The sequence below is a fragment of the Lagenorhynchus albirostris genome, chromosome 8 (genome assembly GCF_949774975.1).
Source record: "Lagenorhynchus albirostris chromosome 8, mLagAlb1.1, whole genome shotgun sequence".
Lineage (NCBI taxonomy): Eukaryota > Metazoa > Chordata > Mammalia > Artiodactyla > Delphinidae > Lagenorhynchus > Lagenorhynchus albirostris.
Window position 1 is genome coordinate 107,866,661 of NC_083102.1, and position 27,135 is coordinate 107,893,795.

The following is a 27,135-nucleotide window of genomic DNA, read 5'->3' on the forward strand; positions in this document are numbered from 1 at the left end:
GCACGCCGAGCGTAGGGAAACGCACTGCCCTCTCTTTTGGAGCAGCTTGGTTTCCTCAGCACTCGCACACGTTCACGAACGCCGTTCTGCCACATCCCACATGGCGCGGAGGTCTTACGCGTTGCCCTAATCGGAGCTGCGCTCAGAGTAACCCTCGTCTTCGCATTCCATCCAGGACCTCCTGACTGAAGGCACCGTGCCTCCTAGAGGACGGCGGCTTGGGTTCTTACTGCAATTCAAGTCCTGTTCCTTCTTTGGCACTGCAGGCAGCCCCAGGCCCAGAGGAGCGGCTACGGCGTTCCTTGGTTGAGACAGTTCGCTGGATGCGGGACTCCCTCCTGCGATAAGTTGACTCGGGGAAGGAAACGCAGGGTAACCGGTGTCTCCTGGGACTCGTCAGAAACCACAGGGATGTACGCTGAGTGTGCCCATGAACACGGGGGCCTGCTGGAACTAGCCCTGCTTTCCCATTTTGAGGGCGGCCTTCATGCCTGCCTTGACGCTCCCTGACATTCCCGGCTCCCGACAGGCCAGTGAGCCCTGGAAGAGTGCTTCGGGGAAAATCATGAGTTTGCTCTCTCTAAACCAGGGGCTGCCGCGGCCGCGGTGGCGGTCCGCACGGCAGGCTCCAGAGCCAAAGGGAGCCTCAACGTGAGAACTGGCCTCCAGGTTAGGCCCTGAGTAGCCGTGCAGAAAGGGAGGCATGCAGCTCTTTCCGGGAGTTCTTAGTCGCTTTGCTTTCAAGGCAGTACACGCCCGGGGACTCCTAGGCCCCAGGGGCGTGCAGCGTTTTCCCTCCAAGGTCCCTGAGTGCCTCCAGACACCTGTGGGCCGGCTGAGCAACGTCGAGGTCCATTGGTTGATTCCCTCGGAGGACCCCCGTGCGTGCCGAGTGCTGGGCAACCACACACTGCGCGTTCCTTGAGGAGCGCTACCTCTCCAGAGCCCTCGAACGCCCTTCGGGACAACATGGCTGGTGGGTGCGAGGTGCCCAGGAAGACTCTGTCACGGCCCTTGTGTGAGCTGCCATGAGAGAACGCTGTGCTTGCAACACTGCGAGGCCCGCCCTCGTGCCTGAAGTCACTCTGCTCGAGCAGAAAGTCAGCACCTTAGCGTGCTGTGTGGCTCCCGGCACACCCCGCATGAAGCCATGCCTGGAAGTAAGGCCCTGGTTTGCCGTGCAGAAGCGGAGGCGTGCTGCACTTTCCAGGAGGCGGTGGCCTCTGCTCTGCATACCTTGAACGGCAGCACAGCCTTCTGGACACCTGGGAGGCTAGCCGGGGCGCCCTGTTCCCGGCAGGAACACTGAGTAACCCCAGGCGCACCTGGCTCTGCTAAGCACCATCCAGGCCCGTAGCCCCTTAGAGCCCCTCTGTGCACGCCGAGCGTAGGGAAACGCACTGCCCTCTCTTTTGGAGCAGCTTGGTTTCCTCAGCACTCGCACACGTTCACGAACGCCGTTCTGCCACATCCCACATGGCGCGGAGGTCTTACGCGTTGCCCTAATCGGAGCTGCGCTCAGAGTAACCCTCGTCTTCGCATTCCATCCAGGACCTCCTGACTGAAGGCACCGTGCCTCCTAGAGGACGGCGGCTTGGGTTCTTACTGCAATTCAAGTCCTGTTCCTTCTTTGGCACTGCAGGCAGCCCCAGGCCCAGAGGAGCGGCTACGGCGTTCCTTGGTTGAGACAGTTCGCTGGATGCGGGACTCCCTCCTGCGATAAGTTGACTCGGGGAAGGAAACGCAGGGTAACCGGTGTCTCCTGGGACTCGTCAGAAACCACAGGGATGTACGCTGAGTGTGCCCATGAACACGGGGGCCTGCTGGAACTAGCCCTGCTTTCCCATTTTGAGGGCGACATTCATGCCTGCCTTGACGCTCCCTGACATTCCCGGCTCCCGACAGGCCAGTGAGCCCTGGAAGAGTGCTTCGGGGAAAATCATGAGTTTGCTCTCTCTAAACCAGGGGCTTCCGCGGCCGCGGTGGCGGTCCGCACGGCAGGCTCCAGAGCCAAAGGGAGCCTCAACGTGAGAACTGGCCTCCAGGTTAGGCCCTGAGTAGCCGTGCAGAAAGGGAGGCATGCAGCTCTTTCCGGGAGTTCTTAGTCGCTTTGCTTTCAAGGCAGTACACGCCCGGGGACTCCTAGGCCCCAGGGGCGTGCAGCGTTTTCCCTCCAAGGTCCCTGAGTGCCTCCAGACACCTGTGGGCCGGCTGAGCAACGTCGAGGTCCATTGGTTGATTCCCTCGGAGGACCCCCGTGCGTGCCGAGTGCTCGGCAACCACACACTGCGCGTTCCTTGAGGAGCGCTACATCTCCAGAGCCCTCGAACGCCCTTCGGGACAACATGGCTGGTGGGTGCGAGGTGCCCAGGAAGACTCTGTCACGGCCCTTGTGTGAGCTGCCATGAGAGAACGCTGTGCTTGCAACACTGCGAGGCCCGCCCTCGTGCCTGAAGTCACTCTGCTCGAGGAGAAAGTCAGCACCTTAGCGTGCTGTGTGGCTCCCGGCACACCCCGCATGAAGCCATGCCTGGAAGTAAGGCCCTGGTTTGCCGTGCAGAAGCGGAGGCGTGCTGCACTTTCCAGGAGGCGGTGGCCTCTGCTCTGCATACCTTGAACGGCAGCACAGCCTTCTGGACACCTGGGAGGCTAGCCGGGGCGCCCTGTTCCCGGCAGGAACACTGAGTAACCAACCCCAGGCGCACCTGGCTCTGCTAAGCACCATCCAGGCCCGTAGCCCCTTAGAGCCCCTCTGTGCACGCCGAGCGTAGGGAAACGCACTGCCCTCTCTTTTGGAGCAGCTTGGTTTCCTCAGCACTCGCACACGTTCACGAACGCCGTTCTGCCACATCCCACATGGCGCGGAGGTCTTACGCGTTGCCCTAATCGGAGCTGCGCTCAGAGTAACCCTCGTCTTCGCATTCCATCCAGGACCTCCTGACTGAAGGCACCGTGCCTCCTAGAGGACGGCGGCTTGGGTTCTTACTGCAATTCAAGTCCTGTTCCTTCTTTGGCACTGCAGGCAGCCCCAGGCCCAGAGGAGCGGCTACGGCGTTCCTTGGTTGAGACAGTTCGCTGGATGCGGGACTCCCTCCTGCGATAAGTTGACTCGGGGAAGGAAACGCAGGGTAACCGGTGTCTCCTGGGACTCGTCAGAAACCACAGGGATGTACGCTGAGTGTGCCCATGAACACGGGGGCCTGCTGGAACTAGCCCTGCTTTCCCATTTTGAGGGCGGCATTCATGCCTGCCTTGACGCTCCCTGACATTCCCGGCTACCGACAGGCCAGTGAGCCCTGGAAGAGTGCTTCGGGGAAAATCATGAGTTTGCTCTCTCTAAACCAGGGGCTTCCGCGGCCGCGGTGGCGGTCCGCACGGCAGGCTCCAGAGCCAAAGGGAGCCTCAACGTGAGAACTGGCCTCCAGGTTAGGCCCTGAGTAGCCGTGCAGAAAGGGAGGCATGCAGCTCTTTCCGGGAGTTCTTAGTCGCTTTGCTTTCAAGGCAGTACACGCCCGGGGACTCCTAGGCCCCAGGGGCGTGCAGCGTTTTCCCTCCAAGGTCCCTGAGTGCCTCCAGACACCTGTGGGCCGGCTGAGCAACGTCGAGGTCCATTGGTTGATTCCCTCGGAGGACCCCCGTGCGTGCCGAGTGCTGGGCAACCACACACTGCGCGTTCCTTGAGGAGCGCTACATCTCCAGAGCCCTCGAACGCCCTTCGGGACAACATGGCTGGTGGGTGCGAGGTGCCCAGGAAGACTCTGTCACGGCCCTTGTGTGAGCTGCCATGAGAGAACGCTGTGCTTGCAACACTGCGAGGCCCGCCCTCGTGCCTGAAGTCACTCTGCTCGAGGAGAAAGTCAGCACCTTAGCGTGCTGTGTGGCTCCCGGCACACCCCGCATGAAGCCATGCCTGGAAGTAAGGCCCTGGTTTGCCGTGCAGAAGCGGAGGCGTGCTGCACTTTCCAGGAGGCGGTGGCCTCTGCTCTGCATACCTTGAACGGCAGCACAGCCTTCTGGACACCTGGGAGGCTAGCCGGGGCGCCCTGTTCCCGGCAGGAACACTGAGTAACCAACCCCAGGCGCACCTGGCTCTGCTAAGCACCATCCAGGCCCGTAGCCCCTTAGAGCCCCTCTGTGCACGCCGAGCGTAGGGAAACGCACTGCCCTCTCTTTTGGAGCAGCTTGGTTTCCTCAGCACTCGCACACGTTCACGAACGCCGTTCTGCCACATCCCACATGGCGCGGAGGTCTTACGCGTTGCCCTAATCGGAGCTGCGCTCAGAGTAACCCTCGTCTTCGCATTCCATCCAGGACCTCCTGACTGAAGGCACCGTGCCTCCTAGAGGACGGCGGCTTGGGTTCTTACTGCAATTCAAGTCCTGTTCCTTCTTTGGCACTGCAGGCAGCCCCAGGCCCAGAGGAGCGGCTACGGCGTTCCTTGGTTGAGACAGTTCGCTGGATGCGGGACTCCCTCCTGCGATAAGTTGACTCGGGGAAGGAAACGCAGGGTAACCGGTGTCTCCTGGGACTCGTCAGAAACCACAGGGATGTACGCTGAGTGTGCCCATGAACACGGGGGCCTGCTGGAACTAGCCCTGCTTTCCCATTTTCAGGGCGGCCTTCATGCCTGCCTTGACGCTCCCTGACATTCCCGGCTCCCGACAGGCCAGTGAGCCCTGGAAGAGTGCTTCGGGGAAAATCATGAGTTTGCTCTCTCTAAACCAGGGGCTTCCGCGGCCGCGGTGGCGGTCCGCACGGCAGGCTCCAGAGCCAAAGGGAGCCTCAACGTGAGAACTGGCCTCCAGGTTAGGCCCTGAGTAGCCGTGCAGAAAGGGAGGCATGCAGCTCTTTCCGGGAGTTCTTAGTCGCTTTGCTTTCAAGGCAGTACACGCCCGGGGACTCCTAGGCCCCAGGGGCGTGCAGCGTTTTCCCTCCAAGGTCCCTGAGTGCCTCCAGACACCTGTGGGCCGGCTGAGCAACGTCGAGGTCCATTGGTTGATTCCCTCGGAGGACCCCCGTGCGTGCCGAGTGCTGGGCAACCACACACTGCGCGTTCCTTGAGGAGCGCTACATCTCCAGAGCCCTCGAACGCCCTTCGGGACAACATGGCTGGTGGGTGCGAGGTGCCCAGGAAGACTCTGTCACGGCCCTTGTGTGAGCTGCCATGAGAGAACGCTGTGCTTGCAACACTGCGAGGCCCGCCCTCGTGCCTGAAGTCACTCTGCTCGAGGAGAAAGTCAGCACCTTAGCGTGCTGTGTGGCTCCCGGCACACCCCGCATGAAGCCATGCCTGGAAGTAAGGCCCTGGTTTGCCGTGCAGAAGCGGAGGCGTGCTGCACTTTCCAGGAGGCGGTGGCCTCTGCTCTGCATACCTTGAACGGCAGCACAGCCTTCTGGACACCTGGGAGGCTAGCCGGGGCGCCCTGTTCCCGGCAGGAACACTGAGTAACCCCAGGCGCACCTGGCTCTGCTAAGCACCATCCAGGCCCGTAGCCCCTTAGAGCCCCTCTGTGCACGCCGAGCGTAGGGAAACGCACTGCCCTCTCTTTTGGAGCAGCTTGGTTTCCTCAGCACTCGCACACGTTCACGAACGCCGTTCTGCCACATCCCACATGGCGCGGAGGTCTTACGCGTTGCCCTAATCGGAGCTGCGCTCAGAGTAACCCTCGTCTTCGCATTCCATCCAGGACCTCCTGACTGAAGGCACCGTGCCTCCTAGAGGACGGCGGCTTGGGTTCTTACTGCAATTCAAGTCCTGTTCCTTCTTTGGCACTGCAGGCAGCCCCAGGCCCAGAGGAGCGGCTACGGCGTTCCTTGGTTGAGACAGTTCGCTGGATGCGGGACTCCCTCCTGCGATAAGTTGACTCGGGGAAGGAAACGCAGGGTAACCGGTGTCTCCTGGGACTCGTCAGAAACCACAGGGATGTACGCTGAGTGTGCCCATGAACACGGGGGCCTGCTGGAACTAGCCCTGCTTTCCCATTTTGAGGGCGGCATTCATGCCTGCCTTGACGCTCCCTGACATTCCCGGCTCCCGACAGGCCAGTGAGCCCTGGAAGAGTGCTTCGGGGAAAATCATGAGTTTGCTCTCTCTAAACCAGGGGCTGCCGCGGCCGCGGTGGCGGTCCGCACGGCAGGCTCCAGAGCCAAATGGAGCCTCAACGTGAGAACTGGCCTCCAGGTTAGGCCCTGAGTAGCCGTGCAGAAAGGGAGGCATGCAGCTCTTTCCGGGAGTTCTTAGTCGCTTTGCTTTCAAGGCAGTACACGCCCGGGGACTCCTAGGCCCCAGGGGCGTGCAGCGTTTTCCCTCCAAGGTCCCTGAGTGCCTCCAGACACCTGTGGGCCGGCTGAGCAACGTCGAGGTCCATTGGTTGATTCCCTCGGAGGACCCCCGTGCGTGCCGAGTGCTGGGCAACCACACACTGCGCGTTCCTTGAGGAGCGCTACATCTCCAGAGCCCTCGAACGCCCTTCGGGACAACATGGCTGGTGGGTGCGAGGTGCCCAGGAAGACTCTGTCACGGCCCTTGTGTGAGCTGCCATGAGAGAACGCTGTGCTTGCAACACTGCGAGGCCCGCCCTCGTGCCTGAAGTCACTCTGCTCGAGGAGAAAGTCAGCACCTTAGCGTGCTGTGTGGCTCCCGGCACACCCCGCATGAAGCCATGCCTGGAAGTAAGGCCCTGGTTTGCCGTGCAGAAGCGGAGGCGTGCTGCACTTTCCAGGAGGCGGTGGCCTCTGCTCTGCATACCTTGAACGGCAGCACAGCCTTCTGGACACCTGGGAGGCTAGCCGGGGCGCCCTGTTCCCGGCAGGAACACTGAGTAACCCCAGGCGCACCTGGCTCTGCTAAGCACCATCCAGGCCCGTAGCCCCTTAGAGCCCCTCTGTGCACGCCGAGCGTAGGGAAACGCACTGCCCTCTCTTTTGGAGCAGCTTGGTTTCCTCAGCACTCGCACACGTTCACGAACGCCGTTCTGCCACATCCCACATGGCGCGGAGGTCTTACGCGTTGCCCTAATCGGAGCTGCGCTCAGAGTAACCCTCGTCTTCGCATTCCATCCAGGACCTCCTGACTGAAGGCACCGTGCCTCCTAGAGGACGGCGGCTTGGGTTCTTACTGCAATTCAAGTCCTGTTCCTTCTTTGGCACTGCAGGCAGCCCCAGGCCCAGAGGAGCGGCTACGGCGTTCCTTGGTTGAGACAGTTCGCTGGATGCGGGACTCCCTCCTGCGATAAGTTGACTCGGGGAAGGAAACGCAGGGTAACCGGTGTCTCCTGGGACTCGTCAGAAACCACAGGGATGTACGCTGAGTGTGCCCATGAACACGGGGGCCTGCTGGAACTAGCCCTGCTTTCCCATTTTGAGGGCGGCCTTCATGCCTGCCTTGACGCTCCCTGACATTCCCGGCTCCCGACAGGCCAGTGAGCCCTGGAAGAGTGCTTCGGGGAAAATCATGAGTTTGCTCTCTCTAAACCAGGGGCTTCCGCGGCCGCGGTGGCGGTCCGCACGGCAGGCTCCAGAGCCAAAGGGAGCCTCAACGTGAGAACTGGCCTCCAGGTTAGGCCCTGAGTAGCCGTGCAGAAAGGGAGGCATGCAGCTCTTTCCGGGAGTTCTTAGTCGCTTTGCTTTCAAGGCAGTACACGCCCGGGGACTCCTAGGCCCCAGGGGCGTGCAGCGTTTTCCCTCCAAGGTCCCTGAGTGCCTCCAGACACCTGTGGGCCGGCTGAGCAACGTCGAGGTCCATTGGTTGATTCCCTCGGAGGACCCCCGTGCGTGCCGAGTGCTGGGCAACCACACACTGCGCGTTCCTTGAGGAGCGCTACATCTCCAGAGCCCTCGAACGCCCTTCGGGACAACATGGCTGGTGGGTGCGAGGTGCCCAGGAAGACTCTGTCACGGCCCTTGTGTGAGCTGCCATGAGAGAACGCTGTGCTTGCAACACTGCGAGGCCCGCCCTCGTGCCTGAAGTCACTCTGCTCGAGGAGAAAGTCAGCACCTTAGCGTGCTGTGTGGCTCCCGGCACACCCAGCATGAAGCCATGCCTGGAAGTAAGGCCCTGGTTTGCCGTGCAGAAGCGGAGGCGTGCTGCACTTTCCAGGAGGCGGTGGCCTCTGCTCTGCATACCTTGAACGGCAGCACAGCCTTCTGGACACCTGGGAGGCTAGCCGGGGCGCCCTGTTCCCGGCAGGAACACTGAGTAACCCCAGGCGCACCTGGCTCTGCTAAGCACCATCCAGGCCCGTAGCCCCTTAGAGCCCCTCTGTGCACGCCGAGCGTAGGGAAACGCACTGCCCTCTCTTTTGGAGCAGCTTGGTTTCCTCAGCACTCGCACACGTTCACGAACGCCGTTCTGCCACATCCCACATGGCGCGGAGGTCTTACGCGTTGCCCTAATCGGAGCTGCGCTCAGAGTAACCCTCGTCTTCGCATTCCATCCAGGACCTCCTGACTGAAGGCACCGTGCCTCCTAGAGGACGGCGGCTTGGGTTCTTACTGCAATTCAAGTCCTGTTCCTTCTTTGGCACTGCAGGCAGCCCCAGGCCCAGAGGAGCGGCTACGGCGTTCCTTGGTTGAGACAGTTCGCTGGATGCGGGACTCCCTCCTGCGATAAGTTGACTCGGGGAAGGAAACGCAGGGTAACCGGTGTCTCCTGGGACTCGTCAGAAACCACAGGGATGTACGCTGAGTGTGCCCATGAACACGGGGGCCTGCTGGAACTAGCCCTGCTTTCCCATTTTGAGGGCGGCCTTCATGCCTGCCTTGACGCTCCCTGACATTCCCGGCTCCCGACAGGCCAGTGAGCCCTGGAAGAGTGCTTCGGGGAAAATCATGAGTTTGCTCTCTCTAAACCAGGGGCTGCCGCGGCCGCGGTGGCGGTCCGCACGGCAGGCTCCAGAGCCAAAGGGAGCCTCAACGTGAGAACTGGCCTCCAGGTTAGGCCCTGAGTAGCCGTGCAGAAAGGGAGGCATGCAGCTCTTTCCGGGAGTTCTTAGTCGCTTTGCTTTCAAGGCAGTACACGCCCGGGGACTCCTAGGCCCCAGGGGCGTGCAGCGTTTTCCCTCCAAGGTCCCTGAGTGCCTCCAGACACCTGTGGGCCGGCTGAGCAACGTCGAGGTCCATTGGTTGATTCCCTCGGAGGACCCCCGTGCGTGCCGAGTGCTGGGCAACCACACACTGCGCGTTCCTTGAGGAGCGCTACATCTCCAGAGCCCTCGAACGCCCTTCGGGACAACATGGCTGGTGGGTGCGAGGTGCCCAGGAAGACTCTGTCACGGCCCTTGTGTGAGCTGCCATGAGAGAACGCTGTGCTTGCAACACTGCGAGGCCCGCCCTCGTGCCTGAAGTCACTCTGCTCGAGGAGAAAGTCAGCACCTTAGCGTGCTGTGTGGCTCCCGGCACACCCAGCATGAAGCCATGCCTGGAAGTAAGGCCCTGGTTTGCCGTGCAGAAGCGGAGGCGTGCTGCACTTTCCAGGAGGCGGTGGCCTCTGCTCTGCATACCTTGAACGGCAGCACAGCCTTCTGGACACCTGGGAGGCTAGCCGGGGCGCCCTGTTCCCGGCAGGAACACTGAGTAACCCCAGGCGCACCTGGCTCTGCTAAGCACCATCCAGGCCCGTAGCCCCTTAGAGCCCCTCTGTGCACGCCGAGCGTAGGGAAACGCACTGCCCTCTCTTTTGGAGCAGCTTGGTTTCCTCAGCACTCGCACACGTTCACGAACGCCGTTCTGCCACATCCCACATGGCGCGGAGGTCTTACGCGTTGCCCTAATCGGAGCTGCGCTCAGAGTAACCCTCGTCTTCGCATTCCATCCAGGACCTCCTGACTGAAGGCACCGTGCCTCCTAGAGGACGGCGGCTTGGGTTCTTACTGCAATTCAAGTCCTGTTCCTTCTTTGGCACTGCAGGCAGCCCCAGGCCCAGAGGAGCGGCTACGGCGTTCCTTGGTTGAGACAGTTCGCTGGATGCGGGACTCCCTCCTGCGATAAGTTGACTCGGGGAAGGAAACGCAGGGTAACCGGTGTCTCCTGGGACTCGTCAGAAACCACAGGGATGTACGCTGAGTGTGCCCATGAACACGGGGGCCTGCTGGAACTAGCCCTGCTTTCCCATTTTGAGGGCGGCCTTCATGCCTGCCTTGACGCTCCCTGACATTCCCGGCTCCCGACAGGCCAGTGAGCCCTGGAAGAGTGCTTCGGGGAAAATCATGAGTTTGCTCTCTCTAAACCAGGGGCTTCCGCGGCCGCGGTGGCGGTCCGCACGGCAGGCTCCAGAGCCAAAGGGAGCCTCAACGTGAGAACTGGCCTCCAGGTTAGGCCCTGAGTAGCCGTGCAGAAAGGGAGGCATGCAGCTCTTTCCGGGAGTTCTTAGTCGCTTTGCTTTCAAGGCAGTACACGCCCGGGGACTCCTAGGCCCCAGGGGCGTGCAGCGTTTTCCCTCCAAGGTCCCTGAGTGCCTCCAGACACCTGTGGGCCGGCTGAGCAACGTCGAGGTCCATTGGTTGATTCCCTCGGAGGACCCCCGTGCGTGCCGAGTGCTGGGCAACCACACACTGCGCGTTCCTTGAGGAGCGCTACATCTCCAGAGCCCTCGAACGCCCTTCGGGACAACATGGCTGGTGGGTGCGAGGTGCCCAGGAAGACTCTGTCACGGCCCTTGTGTGAGCTGCCATGAGAGAACGCTGTGCTTGCAACACTGCGAGGCCCGCCCTCGTGCCTGAAGTCACTCTGCTCGAGGAGAAAGTCAGCACCTTAGCGTGCTGTGTGGCTCCCGGCACACCCAGCATGAAGCCATGCCTGGAAGTAAGGCCCTGGTTTGCCGTGCAGAAGCGGAGGCGTGCTGCACTTTCCAGGAGGCGGTGGCCTCTGCTCTGCATACCTTGAACGGCAGCACAGCCTTCTGGACACCTGGGAGGCTAGCCGGGGCGCCCTGTTCCCGGCAGGAACACTGAGTAACCCCAGGCGCACCTGGCTCTGCTAAGCACCATCCAGGCCCGTAGCCCCTTAGAGCCCCTCTGTGCACGCCGAGCGTAGGGAAACGCACTGCCCTCTCTTTTGGAGCAGCTTGGTTTCCTCAGCACTCGCACACGTTCACGAACGCCGTTCTGCCACATCCCACATGGCGCGGAGGTCTTACGCGTTGCCCTAATCGGAGCTGCGCTCAGAGTAACCCTCGTCTTCGCATTCCATCCAGGACCTCCTGACTGAAGGCACCGTGCCTCCTAGAGGACGGCGGCTTGGGTTCTTACTGCAATTCAAGTCCTGTTCCTTCTTTGGCACTGCAGGCAGCCCCAGGCCCAGAGGAGCGGCTACGGCGTTCCTTGGTTGAGACAGTTCGCTGGATGCGGGACTCCCTCCTGCGATAAGTTGACTCGGGGAAGGAAACGCAGGGTAACCGGTGTCTCCTGGGACTCGTCAGAAACCACAGGGATGTACGCTGAGTGTGCCCATGAACACGGGGGCCTGCTGGAACTAGCCCTGCTTTCCCATTTTGAGGGCGGCCTTCATGCCTGCCTTGACGCTCCCTGACATTCCCGGCTCCCGACAGGCCAGTGAGCCCTGGAAGAGTGCTTCGGGGAAAATCATGAGTTTGCTCTCTCTAAACCAGGGGCTTCCGCGGCCGCGGTGGCGGTCCGCACGGCAGGCTCCAGAGCCAAAGGGAGCCTCAACGTGAGAACTGGCCTCCAGGTTAGGCCCTGAGTAGCCGTGCAGAAAGGGAGGCATGCAGCTCTTTCCGGGAGTTCTTAGTCGCTTTGCTTTCAAGGCAGTACACGCCCGGGGACTCCTAGGCCCCAGGGGCGTGCAGCGTTTTCCCTCCAAGGTCCCTGAGTGCCTCCAGACACCTGTGGGCCGGCTGAGCAACGTCGAGGTCCATTGGTTGATTCCCTCGGAGGACCCCCGTGCGTGCCGAGTGCTGGGCAACCACACACTGCGCGTTCCTTGAGGAGCGCTACATCTCCAGAGCCCTCGAACGCCCTTCGGGACAACATGGCTGGTGGGTGCGAGGTGCCCAGGAAGACTCTGTCACGGCCCTTGTGTGAGCTGCCATGAGAGAACGCTGTGCTTGCAACACTGCGAGGCCCGCCCTCGTGCCTGAAGTCACTCTGCTCGAGGAGAAAGTCAGCACCTTAGCGTGCTGTGTGGCTCCCGGCACACCCAGCATGAAGCCATGCCTGGAAGTAAGGCCCTGGTTTGCCGTGCAGAAGCGGAGGCGTGCTGCACTTTCCAGGAGGCGGTGGCCTCTGCTCTGCATACCTTGAACGGCAGCACAGCCTTCTGGACACCTGGGAGGCTAGCCGGGGCGCCCTGTTCCCGGCAGGAACACTGAGTAACCCCAGGCGCACCTGGCTCTGCTAAGCACCATCCAGGCCCGTAGCCCCTTAGAGCCCCTCTGTGCACGCCGAGCGTAGGGAAACGCACTGCCCTCTCTTTTGGAGCAGCTTGGTTTCCTCAGCACTCGCACACGTTCACGAACGCCGTTCTGCCACATCCCACATGGCGCGGAGGTCTTACGCGTTGCCCTAATCGGAGCTGCGCTCAGAGTAACCCTCGTCTTCGCATTCCATCCAGGACCTCCTGACTGAAGGCACCGTGCCTCCTAGAGGACGGCGGCTTGGGTTCTTACTGCAATTCAAGTCCTGTTCCTTCTTTGGCACTGCAGGCAGCCCCAGGCCCAGAGGAGCGGCTACGGCGTTCCTTGGTTGAGACAGTTCGCTGGATGCGGGACTCCCTCCTGCGATAAGTTGACTCGGGGAAGGAAACGCAGGGTAACCGGTGTCTCCTGGGACTCGTCAGAAACCACAGGGATGTACGCTGAGTGTGCCCATGAACACGGGGGCCTGCTGGAACTAGCCCTGCTTTCCCATTTTGAGGGCGGCATTCATGCCTGCCTTGACGCTCCCTGACATTCCCGGCTCCCGACAGGCCAGTGAGCCCTGGAAGAGTGCTTCGGGGAAAATCATGAGTTTGCTCTCTCTAAACCAGGGGCTGCCGCGGCCGCGGTGGCGGTCCGCACGGCAGGCTCCAGAGCCAAAGGGAGCCTCAACGTGAGAACTGGCCTCCAGGTTAGGCCCTGAGTAGCCGTGCAGAAAGGGAGGCATGCAGCTCTTTCCGGGAGTTCTTAGTCGCTTTGCTTTCAAGGCAGTACACGCCCGGGGACTCCTAGGCCCCAGGGGCGTGCAGCGTTTTCCCTCCAAGGTCCCTGAGTGCCTCCAGACACCTGTGGGCCGGCTGAGCAACGTCGAGGTCCATTGGTTGATTCCCTCGGAGGACCCCCGTGCGTGCCGAGTGCTGGGCAACCACACACTGCGCGTTCCTTGAGGAGCGCTACATCTCCAGAGCCCTCGAACGCCCTTCGGGACAACATGGCTGGTGGGTGCGAGGTGCCCAGGAAGACTCTGTCATGGCCCTTGTGTGAGCTGCCATGAGAGAACGCTGTGCTTGCAACACTGCGAGGCCCGCCCTCGTGCCTGAAGTCACTCTGCTCGAGGAGAAAGTCAGCACCTTAGCGTGCTGTGTGGCTCCCGGCACACCCAGCATGAAGCCATGCCTGGAAGTAAGGCCCTGGTTTGCCGTGCAGAAGCGGAGGCGTGCTGCACTTTCCAGGAGGCGGTGGCCTCTGCTCTGCATACCTTGAACGGCAGCACAGCCTTCTGGACACCTGGGAGGCTAGCCGGGGCGCCCTGTTCCCGGCAGGAACACTGAGTAACCCCAGGCGCACCTGGCTCTGCTAAGCACCATCCAGGCCCGTAGCCCCTTAGAGCCCCTCTGTGCACGCCGAGCGTAGGGAAACGCACTGCCCTCTCTTTTGGAGCAGCTTGGTTTCCTCAGCACTCGCACACGTTCACGAACGCCGTTCTGCCACATCCCACATGGCGCGGAGGTCTTACGCGTTGCCCTAATCGGAGCTGCGCTCAGAGTAACCCTCGTCTTCGCATTCCATCCAGGACCTCCTGACTGAAGGCACCGTGCCTCCTAGAGGACGGCGGCTTGGGTTCTTACTGCAATTCAAGTCCTGTTCCTTCTTTGGCACTGCAGGCAGCCCCAGGCCCAGAGGAGCGGCTACGGCGTTCCTTGGTTGAGACAGTTCGCTGGATGCGGGACTCCCTCCTGCGATAAGTTGACTCGGGGAAGGAAACGCAGGGTAACCGGTGTCTCCTGGGACTCGTCAGAAACCACAGGGATGTACGCTGAGTGTGCCCATGAACACGGGGGCCTGCTGGAACTAGCCCTGCTTTCCCATTTTGAGGGCGGCCTTCATGCCTGCCTTGACGCTCCCTGACATTCCCGGCTCCCGACAGGCCAGTGAGCCCTGGAAGAGTGCTTCGGGGAAAATCATGAGTTTGCTCTCTCTAAACCAGGGGCTTCCGCGGCCGCGGTGGCGGTCCGCACGGCAGGCTCCAGAGCCAAAGGGAGCCTCAACGTGAGAACTGGCCTCCAGGTTAGGCCCTGAGTAGCCGTGCAGAAAGGGAGGCATGCAGCTCTTTCCGGGAGTTCTTAGTCGCTTTGCTTTCAAGGCAGTACACGCCCGGGGACTCCTAGGCCCCAGGGGCGTGCAGCGTTTTCCCTCCAAGGTCCCTGAGTGCCTCCAGACACCTGTGGGCCGGCTGAGCAACGTCGAGGTCCATTGGTTGATTCCCTCGGAGGACCCCCGTGCGTGCCGAGTGCTGGGCAACCACACACTGCGCGTTCCTTGAGGAGCGCTACATCTCCAGAGCCCTCGAACGCCCTTCGGGACAACATGGCTGGTGGGTGCGAGGTGCCCAGGAAGACTCTGTCACGGCCCTTGTGTGAGCTGCCATGAGAGAACGCTGTGCTTGCAACACTGCGAGGCCCGCCCTCGTGCCTGAAGTCACTCTGCTCGAGGAGAAAGTCAGCACCTTAGCGTGCTGTGTGGCTCCCGGCACACCCAGCATGAAGCCATGCCTGGAAGTAAGGCCCTGGTTTGCCGTGCAGAAGCGGAGGCGTGCTGCACTTTCCAGGAGGCGGTGGCCTCTGCTCTGCATACCTTGAACGGCAGCACAGCCTTCTGGACACCTGGGAGGCTAGCCGGGGCGCCCTGTTCCCGGCAGGAACACTGAGTAACCCCAGGCGCACCTGGCTCTGCTAAGCACCATCCAGGCCCGTAGCCCCTTAGAGCCCCTCTGTGCACGCCGAGCGTAGGGAAACGCACTGCCCTCTCTTTTGGAGCAGCTTGGTTTCCTCAGCACTCGCACACGTTCACGAACGCCGTTCTGCCACATCCCACATGGCGCGGAGGTCTTACGCGTTGCCCTAATCGGAGCTGCGCTCAGAGTAACCCTCGTCTTCGCATTCCATCCAGGACCTCCTGACTGAAGGCACCGTGCCTCCTAGAGGACGGCGGCTTGGGTTCTTACTGCAATTCAAGTCCTGTTCCTTCTTTGGCACTGCAGGCAGCCCCAGGCCCAGAGGAGCGGCTACGGCGTTCCTTGGTTGAGACAGTTCGCTGGATGCGGGACTCCCTCCTGCGATAAGTTGACTCGGGGAAGGAAACGCAGGGTAACCGGTGTCTCCTGGGACTCGTCAGAAACCACAGGGATGTACGCTGAGTGTGCCCATGAACACGGGGGCCTGCTGGAACTAGCCCTGCTTTCCCATTTTGAGGGCGGCCTTCATGCCTGCCTTGACGCTCCCTGACATTCCCGGCTCCCGACAGGCCAGTGAGCCCTGGAAGAGTGCTTCGGGGAAAATCATGAGTTTGCTCTCTCTAAACCAGGGGCTGCCGCGGCCGCGGTGGCGGTCCGCACGGCAGGCTCCAGAGCCAAAGGGAGCCTCAACGTGAGAACTGGCCTCCAGGTTAGGCCCTGAGTAGCCGTGCAGAAAGGGAGGCATGCAGCTCTTTCCGGGAGTTCTTAGTCGCTTTGCTTTCAAGGCAGTACACGCCCGGGGACTCCTAGGCCCCACGGGCGTGCAGCGTTTTCCCTCCAAGGTCCCTGAGTGCCTCCAGACACCTGTGGGCCGGCTGAGCAACGTCGAGGTCCATTGGTTGATTCCCTCGGAGGACCCCCGTGCGTGCCGAGTGCTGGGCAACCACACACTGCGCGTTCCTTGAGGAGCGCTACATCTCCAGAGCCCTCGAACGCCCTTCGGGACAACATGGCTGGTGGGTGCGAGGTGCCCAGGAAGACTCTGTCACGGCCCTTGTGTGAGCTGCCATGAGAGAACGCTGTGCTTGCAACACTGCGAGGCCCGCCCTCGTGCCTGAAGTCACTCTGCTCGAGGAGAAAGTCAGCACCTTAGCGTGCTGTGTGGCTCCCGGCACACCCAGCATGAAGCCATGCCTGGAAGTAAGGCCCTGGTTTGCCGTGCAGAAGCGGAGGCGTGCTGCACTTTCCAGGAGGCGGTGGCCTCTGCTCTGCATACCTTGAACGGCAGCACAGCCTTCTGGACACCTGGGAGGCTAGCCGGGGCGCCCTGTTCCCGGCAGGAACACTGAGTAACCCCAGGCGCACCTGGCTCTGCTAAGCACCATCCAGGCCCGTAGCCCCTTAGAGCCCCTCTGTGCACGCCGAGCGTAGGGAAACGCACTGCCCTCTCTTTTGGAGCAGCTTGGTTTCCTCAGCACTCGCACACGTTCACGAACGCCGTTCTGCCACATCCCACATGGCGCGGAGGTCTTACGCGTTGCCCTAATCGGAGCTGCGCTCAGAGTAACCCTCGTCTTCGCATTCCATCCAGGACCTCCTGACTGAAGGCACCGTGCCTCCTAGAGGACGGCGGCTTGGGTTCTTACTGCAATTCAAGTCCTGTTCCTTCTTTGGCACTGCAGGCAGCCCCAGGCCCAGAGGAGCGGCTACGGCGTTCTTTGGTTGAGACAGTTCGCTGGATGCGGGACTCCCTCCTGCGATAAGTTGACTCGGGGAAGGAAACGCAGGGTAACCGGTGTCTCCTGGGACTCGTCAGAAACCACAGGGATGTACGCTGAGTGTGCCCATGAACACGGGGGCCTGCTGGAACTAGCCCTGCTTTCCCATTTTGAGGGCGGCATTCATGCCTGCCTTGACGCTCCCTGACATTCCCGGCTCCCGACAGGCCAGTGAGCCCTGGAAGAGTGCTTCGGGGAAAATCATGAGTTTGCTCTCTCTAAACCAGGGGCTTCCGCGGCCGCGGTGGCGGTCCGCACGGCAGGCTCCAGAGCCAAAGGGAGCCTCAACGTGAGAACTGGCCTCCAGGTTAGGCCCTGAGTAGCCGTGCAGAAAGGGAGGCATGCAGCTCTTTCCGGGAGTTCTTAGTCGCTTTGCTTTCAAGGCAGTACACGCCCGGGGACTCCTAGGCCCCAGGGGCGTGCAGCGTTTTCCCTCCAAGGTCCCTGAGTGCCTCCAGACACCTGTGGGCCGGCTGAGCAACGTCGAGGTCCATTGGTTGATTCCCTCGGAGGACCCCCGTGCGTGCCGAGTGCTGGGCAACCACACACTGCGCGTTCCTTGAGGAGCGCTACCTCTCCAGAGCCCTCGAACGCCCTTCGGGACAACATGGCTGGTGGGTGCGAGGTGCCCAGGAAGACTCTGTCACGGCCCTTGTGTGAGCTGCCATGAGAGAACGCTGTGCTTGCAACACTGCGAGGCCCGCCCTCGTGCCTGAAGTCACTCTGCTCGAGGAGAAAGTCAGCACCTTAGCGTGCTGTGTGGCTCCCGGCACACCCAGCATGAAGCCATGCCTGGAAGTAAGGCCCTGGTTTGCCGTGCAGAAGCGGAGGCGTGCTGCACTTTCCAGGAGGCGGTGGCCTCTGCTCTGCATACCTTGAACGGCAGCACAGCCTTCTGGACACCTGGGAGGCTAGCCGGGGCGCCCTGTTCCCGGCAGGAACACTGAGTAACCCCAGGCGCACCTGGCTCTGCTAAGCACCATCCAGGCCCGTAGCCCCTTAGAGCCCCTCTGTGCACGCCGAGCGTAGGGAAACGCACTGCCCTCTCTTTTGGAGCAGCTTGGTTTCCTCAGCACTCGCACACGTTCACGAACGCCGTTCTGCCACATCCCACATGGCGCGGAGGTCTTACGCGTTGCCCTAATCGGAGCTGCGCTCAGAGTAACCCTCGTCTTCGCATTCCATCCAGGACCTCCTGACTGAAGGCACCGTGCCTCCTAGAGGACGGCGGCTTGGGTTCTTACTGCAATTCAAGTCCTGTTCCTTCTTTGGCACTGCAGGCAGCCCCAGGCCCAGAGGAGCGGCTACGGCGTTCCTTGGTTGAGACAGTTCGCTGGATGCGGGACTCCCTCCTGCGATAAGTTGACTCGGGGAAGGAAACGCAGGGTAACCGGTGTCTCCTGGGACTCGTCAGAAACCACAGGGATGTACGCTGAGTGTGCCCATGAACACGGGGGCCTGCTGGAACTAGCCCTGCTTTCCCATTTTGAGGGCGGCATTCATGCCTGCCTTGACGCTCCCTGACATTCCCGGCTCCCGACAGGCCAGTGAGCCCTGGAAGAGTGCTTCGGGGAAAATCATGAGTTTGCTCTCTCTAAACCAGGGGCTGCCGCGGCCGCGGTGGCGGTCCGCACGGCAGGCTCCAGAGCCAAAGGGAGCCTCAACGTGAGAACTGGCCTCCAGGTTAGGCCCTGAGTAGCCGTGCAGAAAGGGAGGCATGCAGCTCTTTCCGGGAGTTCTTAGTCGCTTTGCTTTCAAGGCAGTACACGCCCGGGGACTCCTAGGCCCCAGGGGCGTGCAGCGTTTTCCCTCCAAGGTCCCTGAGTGCCTCCAGACACCTGTGGGCCGGCTGAGCAACGTCGAGGTCCATTGGTTGATTCCCTCGGAGGACCCCCGTGCGTGCCGAGTGCTGGGCAACCACACACTGCGCGTTCCTTGAGGAGCGCTACATCTCCAGAGCCCTCGAACGCCCTTCGGGACAACATGGCTGGTGGGTGCGAGGTGCCCAGGAAGACTCTGTCACGGCCCTTGTGTGAGCTGCCATGAGAGAACGCTGTGCTTGCAACACTGCGAGGCCCGCCCTCGTGCCTGAAGTCACTCTGCTCGAGGAGAAAGTCAGCACCTTAGCGTGCTGTGTGGCTCCCGGCACACCCAGCATGAAGCCATGCCTGGAAGTAAGGCCCTGGTTTGCCGTGCAGAAGCGGAGGCGTGCTGCACTTTCCAGGAGGCGGTGGCCTCTGCTCTGCATACCTTGAACGGCAGCACAGCCTTCTGGACACCTGGGAGGCTAGCCGGGGCGCCCTGTTCCCGGCAGGAACACTGAGTAACCAACCCCAGGCGCACCTGGCTCTGCTAAGCACCATCCAGGCCCGTAGCCCCTTAGAGCCCCTCTGTGCACGCCGAGCGTAGGGAAACGCACTGCCCTCTCTTTTGGAGCAGCTTGGTTTCCTCAGCACTCGCACACGTTCACGAACGCCGTTCTGCCACATCCCACATGGCGCGGAGGTCTTACGCGTTGCCCTAATCGGAGCTGCGCTCAGAGTAACCCTCGTCTTCGCATTCCATCCAGGACCTCCTGACTGAAGGCACCGTGCCTCCTAGAGGACGGCGGCTTGGGTTCTTACTGCAATTCAAGTCCTGTTCCTTCTTTGGCACTGCAGGCAGCCCCAGGCCCAGAGGAGCGGCTACGGCGTTCCTTGGTTGAGACAGTTCGCTGGATGCGGGACTCCCTCCTGCGATAAGTTGACTCGGGGAAGGAAACGCAGGGTAACCGGTGTCTCCTGGGACTCGTCAGAAACCACAGGGATGTACGCTGAGTGTGCCCATGAACACGGGGGCCTGCTGGAACTAGCCCTGCTTTCCCATTTTGAGGGCGGCATTCATGCCTGCCTTGACGCTCCCTGACATTCCCGGCTCCCGACAGGCCAGTGAGCCCTGGAAGAGTGCTTCGGGGAAAATCATGAGTTTGCTCTCTCTAAACCAGGGGCTGCCGCGGCCGCGGTGGCGGTCTGCACGGCAGGCTCCAGAGCCAAAGGGAGCCTCAACGTGAGAACTGGCCTCCAGGTTAGGCCCTGAGTAGCCGTGCAGAAAGGGAGGCATGCAGCTCTTTCCGGGAGTTCTTAGTCGCTTTGCTTTCAAGGCAGTACACGCCCGGGGACTCCTAGGCCCCACGGGCGTGCAGCGTTTTCCCTCCAAGGTCCCTGAGTGCCTCCAGACACCTGTGGGCCGGCTGAGCAACGTCGAGGTCCATTGGTTGATTCCCTCGGAGGATCCCCGTGCGTGCCGAGTGCTGGGCAACCACACACTGCGCGTTCCTTGAGGAGCGCTACATCTCCAGAGCCCTCGAACGCCCTTCGGGACAACATGGCTGGTGGGTGCGAGGTGCCCAGGAAGACTCTGTCATGGCCCTTGTGTGAGCTGCCATGAGAGAACGCTGTGCTTGCAACACTGCGAGGCCCGCCCTCGTGCCTGAAGTCACTCTGCTCGAGGAGAAAGTCAGCACCTTAGCGTGCTGTGTGGCTCCCGGCACACCCAGCATGAAGCCATGCCTGGAAGTAAGGCCCTGGTTTGCCGTGCAGAAGCGGAGGCGTGCTGCACTTTCCAGGAGGCGGTGGCCTCTGCTCTGCATACCTTGAACGGCAGCACAGCCTTCTGGACACCTGGGAGGCTAGCCGGTGCGCCCTGTTCCCGGCAGGAACACTGAGTAACCAACCCCAGGCGCACCTGGCTCTGCTAAGCACCATCCAGGCCCGTAGCCCCTTAGAGCCCCTCTGTGCACGCCGAGCGTAGGGAAACACACTGCCCTCTCTTTTGGAGCAGCTTGGTTTCCTCAGCACTCGCACACGTTCACGAACGCCGTTCTGCCACATCCCACATGGCGCGGAGGTCTTACGCGTTGCCCTAATCGGAGCTGCGCTCAGAGTAACCCTCGTCTTCGCATTCCATCCAGGACCTCCTGACTGAAGGCACCGTGCCTCCTAGAGGACGGCGGCTTGGGTTCTTACTGCAATTCAAGTCCTGTTCCTTCTTTGGCACTGCAGGCAGCCCCAGGCCCAGAGGAGCGGCTACGGCGTTCCTTGGTTGAGACAGTTCGCTAGATGCGGGACTCCCTCCTGCGATAAGTTGACTCGGGGAAGGAAACGCAGGGTAACCGGTGTCTCCTGGGACTCGTCAGAAACCACAGGGATGTACGCTGAGTGTGCCCATGAACACGGGGGCCTGCTGGAACTAGCCCTGCTTTCCCATTTTGAGGGCGGCCTTCATGCCTGCCTTGACGCTCCCTGACATTCCCGGCTCCCGACAGGCCAGTGAGCCCTGGAAGAGTGCTTCGGGGAAAATCATGAGTTTGCTCTCTCTAAACCAGGGGCTGCTGCGGCCGCGGTGGCGGTCCGCACGGCAGGCTCCAGAGCCAAAGGGAGCCTCAACGTGAGAACTGGCCTCCAGGTTAGGCCCTGAGTAGCCGTGCAGAAAGGGAGGCATGCAGCTCTTTCCGGGAGTTCTTAGTCGCTTTGCTTTCAAGGCAGTACACGCCCGGGGACTCCTAGGCCCCACGGGCGTGCAGCGTTTTCCCTCCAAGGTCCCTGAGTGCCTCCAGACACCTGTGGGCCGGCTGAGCAACGTCGAGGTCCATTGGTTGATTCCCTCGGAGGACCCCCGTGCGTGCCGAGTGCTGGGCAACCACACACTGCGCGTTCCTTGAGGAGCGCTACATCTCCAGAGCCCTCGAACGCCCTTCGGGACAACATGGCTGGTGGGTGCGAGGTGCCCAGGAAGACTCTGTCACGGCCCTTGTGTGAGCTGCCATGAGAGAACGCTGTGCTTGCAACACTGCGAGGCCCGCCCTCGTGCCTGAAGTCACTCTGCTCGAGGAGAAAGTCAGCACCTTAGCGTGCTGTGTGGCTCCCGGCACACCCAGCATGAAGCCATGCCTGGAAGTAAGGCCCTGGTTTGCCGTGCAGAAGCGGAGGCGTGCTGCACTTTCCAGGAGGCGGTGGCCTCTGCTCTGCATACCTTGAACGGCAGCACAGCCTTCTGGACACCTGGGAGGCTAGCCGGGGCGCCCTGTTCCCGGCAGGAACACTGAGTAACCAACCCCAGGCGCACCTGGCTCTGCTAAGCACCATCCAGGCCCGTAGCCCCTTAGAGCCCCTCTGTGCACGCCGAGCGTAGGGAAACGCACTGCCCTCTCTTTTGGAGCAGCTTGGTTTCCTCAGCACTCGCACACGTTCACGAACGCCGTTCTGCCACATCCCACATGGCGCGGAGGTCTTACGCGTTGCCCTAATCGGAGCTGCGCTCAGAGTAACCCTCGTCTTCGCATTCCATCCAGGACCTCCTGACTGAAGGCACCGTGCCTCCTAGAGGACGGCGGCTTGGGTTCTTACTGCAATTCAAGTCCTGTTCCTTCTTTGGCACTGCAGGCAGCCCCAGGCCCAGAGGAGCGGCTACGGCGTTCCTTGGTTGAGACAGTTCGCTGGATGCGGGACTCCCTCCTGCGATAAGTTGACTCGGGGAAGGAAACGCAGGGTAACCGGTGTCTCCTGGGACTCGTCAGAAACCACAGGGATGTACGCTGAGTGTGCCCATGAACACGGGGGCCTGCTGGAACTAGCCCTGCTTTCCCATTTTGAGGGCGGCCTTCATGCCTGCCTTGACGCTCCCTGACATTCCCGGCTCCCGACAGGCCAGTGAGCCCTGGAAGAGTGCTTCGGGGAAAATCATGAGTTTGCTCTCTCTAAACCAGGGGCTGCTGCGGCCGCGGTGGCGGTCCGCACGGCAGGCTCCAGAGCCAAAGGGAGCCTCAACGTGAGAACTGGCCTCCAGGTTAGGCCCTGAGTAGCCGTGCAGAAAGGGAGGCATGCAGCTCTTTCCGGGAGTTCTTAGTCGCTTTGCTTTCAAGGCAGTACACGCCCGGGGACTCCTAGGCCCCACGGGCGTGCAGCGTTTTCCCTCCAAGGTCCCTGAGTGCCTCCAGACACCTGTGGGCCGGCTGAGCAACGTCGAGGTCCATTGGTTGATTCCCTCGGAGGACCCCCGTGCGTGCCGAGTGCTGGGCAACCACACACTGCGCGTTCCTTGAGGAGCGCTACATCTCCAGAGCCCTCGAACGCCCTTCGGGACAACATGGCTGGTGGGTGCGAGGTGCCCAGGAAGACTCTGTCACGGCCCTTGTGTGAGCTGCCATGAGAGAACGCTGTGCTTGCAACACTGCGAGGCCCGCCCTCGTGCCTGAAGTCACTCTGCTCGAGGAGAAAGTCAGCACCTTAGCGTGCTGTGTGGCTCCCGGCACACCCAGCATGAAGCCATGCCTGGAAGTAAGGCCCTGGTTTGCCGTGCAGAAGCGGAGGCGTGCTGCACTTTCCAGGAGGCGGTGGCCTCTGCTCTGCATACCTTGAACGGCAGCACAGCCTTCTGGACACCTGGGAGGCTAGCCGGGGCGCCCTGTTCCCGGCAGGAACACTGAGTAACCAACCCCAGGCGCACCTGGCTCTGCTAAGCACCATCCAGGCCCGTAGCCCCTTAGAGCCCCTCTGTGCACGCCGAGCGTAGGGAAACGCACTGCCCTCTCTTTTGGAGCAGCTTGGTTTCCTCAGCACTCGCACACGTTCACGAACGCCGTTCTGCCACATCCCACATGGCGCGGAGGTCTTACGCGTTGCCCTAATCGGAGCTGCGCTCAGAGTAACCCTCGTCTTCGCATTCCATCCAGGACCTCCTGACTGAAGGCACCGTGCCTCCTAGAGGACGGCGGCTTGGGTTCTTACTGCAATTCAAGTCCTGTTCCTTCTTTGGCACTGCAGGCAGCCCCAGGCCCAGAGGAGCGGCTACGGCGTTCCTTGGTTGAGACAGTTCGCTGGATGCGGGACTCCCTCCTGCGATAAGTTGACTCGGGGAAGGAAACGCAGGGTAACCGGTGTCTCCTGGGACTCGTCAGAAACCACAGGGATGTACGCTGAGTGTGCCCATGAACACGGGGGCCTGCTGGAGCTAGCCCTGCTTTCCCATTTTGAGGGCGGCATTCATGCCTGCCTTGACGCTCCCTGACATTCCCGGCTCCCGACAGGCCAGTGAGCCCTGGAAGAGTGCTTTGGGGAAAATCATGAGTTTGCTCTCTCTAAACCAGGGGCTGCCGCGGCCGCGATGGCGGTCCGCACGGCAGGCTCCAGAGCCAAAGGGAGCCTCAACGTGAGAACTGGCCTCCAGGTTAGGCCCTGAGTAGCCGTGCAGAAAGGGAGGCATGCAGCTCTTTCCGGGAGTTCTTAGTCGCTTTGCTTTCAAGGCAGTACACGCCCGGGGACTCCTAGGCCCCACGGGCGTGCAGCGTTTTCCCTCCAAGGTCCCTGAGTGCCTCCAGACACCTGTGGGCCGGCTGAGCAACGTCGAGGTCCATTGGTTGATTCCCTCGGAGGACCCCCGTGCGTGCCGAGTGCTGGGCAACCACACACTGCGCGTTCCTTGAGGAGCGCTACATCTCCAGAGCCCTCGAACGCCCTTCGGGACAACATGGCTGGTGGGTGCGAGGTGCCCAGGAAGACTCTGTCATGGCCCTTGTGTGAGCTGCCATGAGAGAACGCTGTACTTGCAACACTGCGAGGCCCGCCCTCGTGCCTGAAGTCACTCTGCTCGAGGAGAAAGTCAGCACCTTAGCGTGCTGTGTGGCTCCCGGCACACCCAGCATGAAGCCATGCCTGGAAGTAAGGCCCTGGTTTGCCGTGCAGAAGCGGAGGCGTGCTGCACTTTCCAGGAGGCGGTGGCCTCTGCTCTGCATACCTTGAACGGCAGCACAGCCTTCTGGACACCTGGGAGGCTAGCCGGGGCGCCCTGTTCCCGGCAGGAACACTGAGTAACCAACCCCAGGCGCACCTGGCTCTGCTAAGCACCATCCAGGCCCGTAGCCCCTTAGAGCCCCTCTGTGCACGCCGAGCGTAGGGAAACGCACTGCCCTCTCTTTTGGAGCAGCTTGGTTTCCTCAGCACTCGCACACGTTCACGAACGCCGTTCTGCCACATCCCACATGGCGCGGAGGTCTTACGCGTTGCCCTAATCGGAGCTGCGCTCAGAGTAACCCTCGTCTTCGCATTCCATCCAGGACCTCCTGACTGAAGGCACCGTGCCTCCTAGAGGACGGCGGCTTGGGTTCTTACTGCAATTCAAGTCCTGTTCCTTCTTTGGCACTGCAGGCAGCCCCAGGCCCAGAGGAGCGGCTACGGCGTTCCTTGGTTGAGACAGTTCGCTGGATGCGGGACTCCCTCCTGCGATAAGTTGACTCGGGGAAGGAAACGCAGGGTAACCGGTGTCTCCTGGGACTCGTCAGAAACCACAGGGATGTACGCTGAGTGTGCCCATGAACACGGGGGCCTGCTGGAACTAGCCCTGCTTTCCCATTTTGAGGGCGGCATTCATGCCTGCCTTGACGCTCCCTGACATTCCCGGCTCCCGACAGGCCAGTGAGCCCTGGAAGAGTGCTTCGGGGAAAATCATGAGTTTGCTCTCTCTAAACCAGGGGCTGCCGCGGCCGCGGTGGCGGTCTGCACGGCAGGCTCCAGAGCCAAAGGGAGCCTCAACGTGAGAACTGGCCTCCAGGTTAGGCTCTGAGTAGCCGTGCAGAAAGGGAGGCATGTAGCTCTTTCCGGGAGTTCTTAGTCGCTTTGCTTTCAAGGCAGTACACGCCCGGGGACTCCTAGGCCCCACGGGCGTGCAGCGTTTTCCCTCCAAGGTCCCTGAGTGCCTCCAGACACCTGTGGGCCGGCTGAGCAACGTCGAGGTCCATTGGTTGATTCCCTCGGAGGACCCCCGTGCGTGCCGAGTGCTGGGCAACCACACACTGCGCGTTCCTTGAGGAGCGCTACATCTCCAGAGCCCTCGAACGCCCTTCGGGACAACATGGCTGGTGGGTGCGAGGTGCCCAGGAAGACTCTGTCATGGCCCTTGTGTGAGCTGCCATGAGAGAACGCTGTGCTTGCAACACTGCGAGGCCCGCCCTCGTGCCTGAAGTCACTCTGCTCGAGGAGAAAGTCAGCACCTTAGCGTGCTGTGTGGCTCCCGGCACACCCAGCATGAAGCCATGCCTGGAAGTAAGGCCCTGGTTTGCCGTGCAGAAGCGGAGGCGTGCTGCACTTTCCAGGAGGCGGTGGCCTCTGCTCTGCATACCTTGAACGGCAGCACAGCCTTCTGGACACCTGGGAGGCTAGCCGGGGCGCCCTGTTCCCGGCAGGAACACTGAGTAACCAACCCCAGGCGCACCTGGCTCTGCTAAGCACCATCCAGGCCCGTAGCCCCTTAGAGCCCCTCTGTGCACGCCGAGCGTAGGGAAACGCACTGCCCTCTCTTTTGGAGCAGCTTGGTTTCCTCAGCACTCGCACACGTTCACGAACGCCGTTCTGCCACATCCCACATGGCGCGGAGGTCTTACGCGTTGCCCTAATCGGAGCTGCGCTCAGAGTAACCCTCGTCTTCGCATTCCATCCAGGACCTCCTGACTGAAGGCACCGTGCCTCCTAGAGGACGGCGGCTTGGGTTCTTACTGCAATTCAAGTCCTGTTCCTTCTTTGGCACTGCAGGCAGCCCCAGGCCCAGAGGAGCGGCTACGGCGTTCCTTGGTTGAGACAGTTCGCTGGATGCGGGACTCCCTCCTGCGATAAGTTGACTCGGGGAAGGAAACGCAGGGTAACCGGTGTCTCCTGGGACTCGTCAGAAACCACAGGGATGTAGGCTGAGTGTGCCCATGAACACGGGGGCCTGCTGGAACTAGCCCTGCTTTCCCATTTTGAGGGCGGCATTCATGCCTGCCTTGACGCTCCCTGACATTCCCGGCTCCCGACAGGCCAGTGAGCCCTGGAAGAGTGCTTCGGGGAAAATCATGAGTTTGCTCTCTCTAAACCAGGGGCTGCCGCGGCCGCGGTGGCGGTCCGCACGGCAGGCTCCAGAGCCAAAGGGAGCCTCAACGTGAGAACTGGCCTCCAGGTTAGGCCCTGAGTAGCCGTGCAGAAAGGGAGGCATGCAGCTCTTTCCGGGAGTTCTTAGTCGCTTTGCTTTCAAGGCAGTACACGCCCGGGGACTCCTAGGCCCCACGGGCGTGCAGCGTTTTCCCTCCAAGGTCCCTGAGTGCCTCCAGACACCTGTGGGCCGGCTGAGCAACGTCGAGGTCCATTGGTTGATTCCCTCGGAGGACCCCCGTGCGTGCCGAGTGCTGGGCAACCACACACTGCGCGTTCCTTGAGGAGCGCTACATCTCCAGAGCCCTCGAACGCCCT